Genomic DNA, 6,499 nt, shown 5'->3' with positions numbered 1-6,499 from the left:
TTGGAGCGCCCCCCAAAATAAAGTCTCTCACTGTTTCCATTGCCTATTTGCTATGAAGTGATGGGACTGGATGCCATGATCTTAGTTCTTTGAATGTTCAGTTTTAAGCCACCTTTTTCACTCTCCTCTTTCACATCAAGAGGCTCTTTTTTTAAAATATAAATTTATTATTTTAATTGGAGGCTAATTACTTTACAATATTGTATTGGTTTTGCCATACATCAACATAAATCCACCATGGGGTACATGTGTTCCCCATCCTGAACCCCCCTCCCACCTCCCTCCCCATCCCATCCCTCTGGGTTATCCCAGTGCACCAGCCCCGAGCATACTGTATCTTGCATTGAACCTGAGCTGGTGATTTGTTTCATATATGATATTATACATGTTGCAATGCCATTCTCCCAAATCATCCCACCCTCTCCCTCTCCCACAGAGTCCAAAAGACTGTTCTATACATCTGTGTCTCTTTTGCTGTCTTGCATACAGGGTTATCGTTACCATCTTTCTAAATTCCATATATATGCGTTAGTATACTGTATTGGTGTTTTTCTTTCTGGCTTACTTCACTCTGTATAATAGGCTCCAGTTTCATCCACCTCATTAGAACTGATTCAAATGTATTCTTTTTAATGGCTGAGTAATACTCCATTGTGTATATGTACCACAGCTTTCTTATCCATTCATCTGCTGATGGACATCTAGGTTGCTTCCATATCCTGGCTGTTATAAACAGTGCTCCGATGAACATTGGGATACACTTGTCTCTTTCAATTCTGGTTTCCTTGGCATGTATGCCCAGTAGTGGGATTGCTGGGTCATAAGGCAGTTCTATTTCCAGTTTTTTATGGAATCTCCTCACTGTTCTCCATAGTGGCTGTACTAGTTTGCATTCCCACCATCAGTGTAAGAGGGTTCCCTTTTCTCCACACCCTCGCCAGCATTTATTGCTTGTAGACTTTTGGATTGCAGCCATTCTAACTGGCGTGAAATGGTACCTTATTGTGGTTTTGATTTGCATTTCTCTGATAATGAGTGATGTTGAGCATCTTTTCATGTGTTTGGTAGGCATCTGTATGTTTTCTTTGGAGAAATGTCTGTTTAGTTCTTTGGCTCATTTTTTTATTGAGTTGTTTATTTTTCTGGAATTGAGCTGCAGGAGTTGCTTGTATATTTTTGAGATTAGTTCTTTGTCTGTTGCTTCATTTTCTATTATTTTCTCCCATTCTGAAGGCTTTCTTTTCACCTTGCTTATAATTTCCTTTGTTGTGCAGAAGCTTTTAATTTTAATTAGGTCCCATTTGTTTATTTGTGTTTTTATTTCCAGTATTCTGGGAGGTGGGTCATAGAGGATCCTGCTCTGATTTATGTTAGAGAGTGTTTTGCCTATGTTCTCCTCTAGGAGTTTTATAGTTTCTGGTCTTACATTTAGATCTTTACTCCATTTTGAGTTTATTTTTGTGTATGGTGTTAGAAAGTGTTCTAGTTTCATTCTTTTACAAGTGGTTGACCAGTTTTCCCAGCACCACTTGTTAAAGAGATTGTCTTTTCTCCATTGTATATTCTTGCCTCCTTTGTCAAAGATAAGGTGTCCATAGGTGCGTGGATTTATCTCTGGGATTTCTATTTTGTTCCTTTGATCTATATTTCTGTCTTTGTGCCAGTACCATACTGTTTTGATGACTGTGGGTTTGTAGTAGAGCCTGAAGTCAAGCAGGTTGATTCCTCCAGTTCCATTCTTCTTTCTCAAGATTGCTTTGGCTATTTGAGGCTTTTTGTATTTCCATACAAATTGTGAAATTATTTGTTCTAGCTCTGTGAAAAATACCATTGGTAGCTTGATAGGGATTGCATTGAATCTATAGATTGCTTTGGGTAGTATACTCATTTTCACTATATTGATTCTTCCAATCCATGAACATGGTATATTTCTCCATCTATTACATCAAGAGGCTCTTTAGTTCCTCTTCACCTTCTGCCATAAGGGCAGTGTCATCTGCATATCTGAGGCTATTGATATTTCTCCCAGCAATCTTGATTCATGAACCTTGCCCTCATCCAGCCTTTAAAAATATTTTGCTGAAACTCTATGAGGAGTTTGGGTTATTTGAGCATGAGCCACCTATTTTTGCATGGCCCTGTAGTAAACCTTTCTCTGCTCCAAACTCTGATGCTTTGGTTTGTTTGGCCTCACTGTGCATTGGACACATGAACTTGTGTTCAGTAACAGTGTAGGGTTCATATTTTTGGAAATATATCAATACTTCTCAGGAAGAATTAAGGAATGTAAAGTAGAAGACAGTTGTAGAGTAGAAGGCAGAATGCAGAATGGCTCATTCTAATGTTATCTCCTTATGTAAAATAGTTGCAGAAATCCAAGACTGTAGAGGTTGGGTTAATGAAAAGCAAATAACTAATGACTATTCTGGGAAAACATTTAACACTCCACAATTTAGAAATACTGGATTTTTTGTTTTGTTTTGTTTTATTCAATATCAAGAAGGCAATGGCAACCCACTCCTGTACTTTTGCCTGGAAAATCCCATGGATGGAGAAGTCTGGTAGGCTGCAGTCAGTGGGGTCGCTAAGAGTCGGACACGACTGAGCGACTTCACTTTCACTTTTACCTTTCATGCATTGGAGAAGGAAATGGCAACCCACCCCAGTGTTCTTGCCTGGAGAATTCCAGGGATGGCAGAGCCTGGTGGGCTGCTGTCTATGGGGTTGCACAGAGTCGGATACGACTGAAGCGACTTAGCAGGAACACCAGCATTCAATATCAAAGCCAGTTAAATGTAAGTCCAAATAGTCTACTCTCCGTGGTAATGAATTGAAAACTTGGTGATTTTAGTACCTGAATTCCTTGCAAAGTTGAGCTTAAAACTCCTACTTTCTGAAACAAATTAATGTATCTTTAGTAGAACAAGTGTAATTCCTAACAGAGGACAAATTTTGCGTTATAATTTCTTTAGGAAAGGGCTTCCCTGGTGTTTCAGCTGGTAAAGAATCTGCCTGCAATGCAGGAGACCTGGGTTTGATCTCTGGGCTGGGAAGATACCCTGGAGAAGGGAACAGCTATCCACACCAGAATTCTGACCTGGAGAATTTCATGGGCTGTATAGGCCATGGGGGGGTCACAAAGAGTCAGATATGACTGAGCGACTTTCACATCACCTCTTTAGGAAAACAATTGCTTCAATTTTACAAACAGAAGGAAGAAAAAAGAAAGCCTTGAATTCTGTAGAAAAGGCTGTTGATCACCAAAACCACGTTTATATCATAGTGTGATTGTGAAACTTAAATTGCAATTGTATTATAAGTAAAAACATTCCTATAATAGTACTGTCCAGAAAAGTTACTCAAAAGAGCCAAATTCTGGTTGATTCCAATGCAATTGGAATACTACTTCAATTAAGTGTGGGGAAAGAACCGCACCCTTCTCCTGAAGTGAAACTGGTCTCCTTGGGATTTCACTCTTGGTTAGAAAAGAACATCTGAGTTAATCCCTCTTTGTCTGCAGAGGGCATATGGACACCACATGCAGGTGCAAATGAGAACAGCATGTGTGCTCTGCTCCTGGAAGGTGGGTTCTGACCTTCCAGCCCTGCCTGACACTCTTTGTATTTCCCTCGTGAGGCACACTTGTTGTCCAGTCACTTGGTTCTGTCCAACTCTTCGGAACCCCAGGGACTGCATCACGCCAGGCTTCTTTGTCCTTCATTACCTCTCAGAGGTTGCTCAAACTCATGTCCATTGAATTGGAGATGCCATCCAACCATCTCATCCTGTCATCCCCTTCTCCTTCTGCCCTCTGTCTTTCCCAGCATCAGGGTGTTTTCCAATGAATTGGCTTTTCACATCAGGTGATCAAAGTATTGGAGCTTCAGCTTAAGCATCAGTTCTTCCAATGAATATTCAGGGTTGATTTCCTTTAGGATTGAGTGGTTTGATCTCCTTGCTGTCCAAGGGACTCTCAAGAGTCTTCTCCAACACCACAGTTCAAAAGCATCAATTTTTTAGCACTCAGCCTTCTTTATGGTCCAACTCTCACATCCATACATGACTACTGGAAAAACCATAGCTTACCTTTGTTGGCAAAGTAGTATCTCTGCTTTTCTAATAGACTGTCTAGGTTTGTCATAGCTTTTCTTCCAAAGAACAAGTGGCTTTTAATTTCATGGCTGTGGTCACTGTCCGCAGTGATTTTGGAGCTCAAGAAAATAAAATCTGTCACCGTTTCCATTTTCCCCCCATCTATTTGCCATGAAGTGATGGGATCGGATGACATTACCTTAATTTTTTGAATGCTGAGTTTTAAGTCTGCTTTTTCGGTCTCCTCTTTCCTTCATCAAAGTTGGACAGGATCTAAGACCCATTGATACTAAATGATCAATCCTGGGGGCAGGGGAGGGTGGACAGTGGAGACCAGCTCAACCAGGGAAACCATTCTTTGGCACCTTGAGTTTTTTCCTGATTATTTCCTAAAAGTAATACTGGGTGGTGGTGTACTTGAGAACATGGCCTCTTCCCCCATTCTGCTTTTGCTGGATTGTGTTCCTGGTTCTCATCACATCTCTTGGGGGACTGCTGAGGTGGGCCATGTTTGACAGCACAAGTCTGGTGGGCAGTGCCAAGGAAGGCCAGTGAATACCAACGCACCCCTCCCCCCAACACACACACAAAAGGAAAGCCACTGGAGAGAGGAGACAGGTGAGGCAGGCAGGGCATTCTGAACCCTGGGGGCCAGGATGAGACCTTTCCTCCAAACAGGACAGGCTAGGTTAAAAGCCAGCACTTTGGGGTATCCTGTGCAGAACACCCTGGGATCCTCATTCTACTAAGTAGATACTAGAATTCTAGGTAAGCTTTGATGGTGGTGGTTGAAAGGTTGTTGTTGAATCACGCGAATACACCGGGATTCTTGGCCCCCGGAGGAGAAGAATTCAATCCGGGGCCAGAGATGAGGCTTGATTGCTCAGAGCTTTTGTGTAATAAAGTTTTATTAAAGTATAAAGGAGATAGAGAAAGCTTCTGACATAGGCATCGGAAGGCAGCAGAAAGAGTACCCCCTTGCTAGTGTTAGCAATAAAGTTATATACTCTCCAATGAATCCAAAGAATGTCTGGAGGTTGTAAAGACCTCACCAGACCTACTCCCATAATTTACATTTTAAGATAACAGAATTAGCCAGAAGGTTTAATCCAAAGAATGTCCTTAATCCAGAGACTGTCCTCAGGCAGGATACATTATTGTTATATAATCCTAAGGAATGTAGAGAAAGAAAAAAGAGTTTGTCCTTTCTTCCTCCTTGAGAATTCCAGACCCCTCTCTCCTTGGGGACCCCTAGACTCCTTAGCAACCTGCCTAGGAAATGACTCTCTCAGTGGTGGTGGTGGTTTAGTCGCTAAGTCGTGTCCGACTCTGTGCGACCCCATAGACGGAGGCCCACCAGGCTCCCCTGTCCCTGGGATTCTCCAGGCAGGAATACTGGAGTGGGTTGCCATTTCCTTCTCCAATGAGTGAAAGTGAAAAGTGAAAGGGAAGTTGCTCAGTCTTGTCCAACTCTTAGAGATCCCATGGACTGCAGCCTACCAGGCTCCGCCGTCCATGGGATTTTCCAGGCAAAAGTACTGGAGTGAGGTGCCATCACTTTCTCCAAGGTAAGCTCTAGCTTACAGCAAATACACCATCTTCTGAGAAAGATCATTTTGCCCCTTACTAGTGAAAAAAAAAAAAAAAGAAATCAGCCGTTAGTTTTACATATTTGTGTTCTCCTTGTTAAAAATTAATAATAAAAGGAAAAAGTCCTGACAGCCCTCCTTCCACTTCCTTCTCTCCATTCTTCCAGCCCCATTCTTTCTGAGACACACCTAGAAACCTCCTGATTCACTTCTGAAGCTGTTCTGGAACAGAGAGGCCTGGAGCTCTAATGGTCCTTGCTAAGCAAGGGTCTTTTGACCTTTTAATAAACTTTCCTCTTGACCTTTGTTGAGTACAAAGGAGCCTGGCCTCCTGCAATCCATGGGGTCACAAAGCATCAGACATGGCTTTTAAATAAACTTTCATAAGTGTTCAGTAATTTCCATATTTATTCAAGGACAGCGGAGAAGGTGGCAGGCTGAGCATTGTGGGGATAGACTGAATTCAGCTGCACAAGCTGGGAATAGGTTTATCCATAAAATCTCAATTGTGGGTTCACGTTAATGGAAAAGAAACAAGTAAGCAAACACGCCATCCACCTAAGAACAGGCAATGCTTTTCAAGTGCATCATTGGGGTCCCTGTGAGAATCCAGTCTTCATTCCTGTTGCCCACCCCCCTCCCAGCCCCCTCCCAGCCCTGCCCTTGTTGGGAGCTGCTGGGGAGCTCCTGCCGCCTTTAGCCCAGCTTTGCCCTCTGCTCCCTCTCGGACCTCAGCTCCCCGAGACATTGCCTGCTCTCTGGCTCTCTGGGAATGTTCTCTGGTTCTCTGCAAGCTGGCTTGGAGGAGACCACAGAGT

This window comes from Bos indicus, chromosome 1, assembly GCF_029378745.1.
Source record: "Bos indicus isolate NIAB-ARS_2022 breed Sahiwal x Tharparkar chromosome 1, NIAB-ARS_B.indTharparkar_mat_pri_1.0, whole genome shotgun sequence".
Classification (NCBI taxonomy): domain Eukaryota; kingdom Metazoa; phylum Chordata; class Mammalia; order Artiodactyla; family Bovidae; genus Bos; species Bos indicus.
This window is presented reverse-complemented; position numbering follows the sequence as displayed.